This window comes from Nicrophorus vespilloides, unplaced genomic scaffold, assembly GCF_001412225.1.
Source record: "Nicrophorus vespilloides isolate i.1.1-1 unplaced genomic scaffold, Nicve_v1.0, whole genome shotgun sequence".
In the NCBI taxonomy this organism is placed as follows: domain Eukaryota; kingdom Metazoa; phylum Arthropoda; class Insecta; order Coleoptera; family Silphidae; genus Nicrophorus; species Nicrophorus vespilloides.
This window is the reverse complement of record NW_017096466.1, coordinates 16,193-18,408: the sequence shown is the minus strand read 5'-3', so window position 1 is coordinate 18,408 and position 2,216 is coordinate 16,193.

The following is a 2,216-nucleotide window of genomic DNA, read 5'->3' as shown; positions in this document are numbered from 1 at the left end:
AATCTTTTCTTAAAGATTTCATAAAATTCCGTCTTTACGTTTTATCGTCTAATTTGACAACCACGACAGGTAATTAAGAGAATTAAAACTATAATTAAAGTAAAATGTACATACTTTAAACTAAGTATAGTGCCATATCTGTAGCTTTGGTCATTTTCCTATAATTTTGTGAAATTTGAAAAAAATATTTTTCGAAGATTAATAGTGTCTTTATGTTTTATTGTATTACTTGACAACTACGCTAGATAATCAAAAGAATTAATAGTCTAATTAATGTGCCTGCTTTAAACTAAGTGTACTGGTATATGAATTTCTTTTGTCATTTTTTTCAATCATTTGTATTTACAAATTTTAAAATAAAAATAAAATCAATTGAAATTTCCTAAGTTTCGAAATATCTCATTTCCAGTCATTATAACACTAATATATTTATTGGTAGTAGTTAGTTTTTAATGTATTTTAGAATTTATGAAAACTTTTTCTGAAAAATAAGAGTTAGTAAACATTGAAAATCATAATTGAAACTTGAAATTTTCCAATATTTAAAAAATTGTTACAATAAATAATCTCCACTATTTTGAAATATTCATTTACTTGTTGTTCTGTACATTTTTAATAGATTTAAATATTATAAATATAGTTAATTATTAGTATTTGCTACAAATTTTTCATTAAAAGTTATTTTGATTGCGGTTTCTTTATGGTGGATGCGCCAGGTTTATTAAGTTCTTTTGTAATTAACCATTCGTATGATTGAATTAGATTTTTTGAAGTCGTTCGATGTTTGTTAATCAATCCTCTCCTATATTTCTTGTCTATGAGAATGGAATAAAAAACGTGGAAAGTTGAAACGGTTTCACAGCGCGATCGAATTTATCGCTTTTATCTTCGCATCGAATCGAAATGTAAATAAAACTGTGGGGGTGTAAATTATGATTCGGGGGCGGCCGTGTGCGTGTTATGTATGCGGGATGCGGGGGGGGGGTAGGTAGTTTACGTGGCCGTAAAGGGCGAAGCGATGATCGCCCGCAATTATTTACACGCGTTTGTGATAAATATAGCGGCGTTGGCTGTGGCTGTGGCGATGGAGGCATTCGAATCGTAGGCGGCCGATCATTATTTCACCGCGCGCTTTATCTGACCGGGGGACACCATTAGTGTGCGACACCACCAAAAACCTAACTTCATTATTGTAAGGTCCACTGAATCGACTCCGCTCAATTAGTTCCGAGAAGAATGGGCGCGAAAGCTTTTCCACAAGGAACGAGAAAGGAAAAAGGAAAAAAGGCAACCCCCCCACGCACACACCTTCTCATCCTTCGATCCCCTAACAATTGTATGTGCGTGCGAGCGTGTGTGGATACATGTGGTATATATTGACTGATTGGCGCTGTTGTTGATGATGGGGCCCTATCCTTCACCAAATTGCGATGAACCGTCCTCCTCCTTTCGTCCTTTTTCCCAAATCACCTAACGAAAGACACCTTTCGAAACTATAAATGATGATTGTTCACGATGAAAACAAAAAGAAAATTGGTGAAACGATTTGGTCAACATCCAACTGATATACAAAGAACGAACGAGTAATAAAGTTAAATTTTATTTTTCGAATTATGTAAATTTTCGTATAAAATTCCACTCGGAACTGTTCTATTACCATTAAAAATTGATAATTCAATTGACGTCAATTGTTTTCTCATCGCCAAAGCAAACTTAGATCTTACTTTAGTATAATAAGATGTTTTTTTTTCCAATTAATACACTTTCATATGTAAAACTTATTATATTTTTCTTTTTATAAATTTTATTATTAATAATTCAATTTAATCGATGATTGAATAGAAAACTTCAAAAAAGGTTTAAATTGCTATTTCCTGTAATACGTTATTAAATTAGAAAAAACTTTTTTTGAAGATTTCATAAAATTCTGTCTTTATGTTTTATCGTATTATTTGATAACCACGGCAGGTAATTAAAAGTATTAATACTATAATTAAAGTAAAATGTACAGGCTTTAAACTAAGTATAGTGTCATATGTGTAGCTTTGGTCATTTTCCTATAATTTTGTGAAATTTGAAAAAACATTTTTGGAAGATTAAAAAAATAGTGTCTTTATGTTTTATTGTATTACTTGACAACCACGCTAGCTAATTAAAAGAATTAATAGTCTAATTAATGTCCAATGTACAAGCTTCAAACTAAGTGTACTGGCATA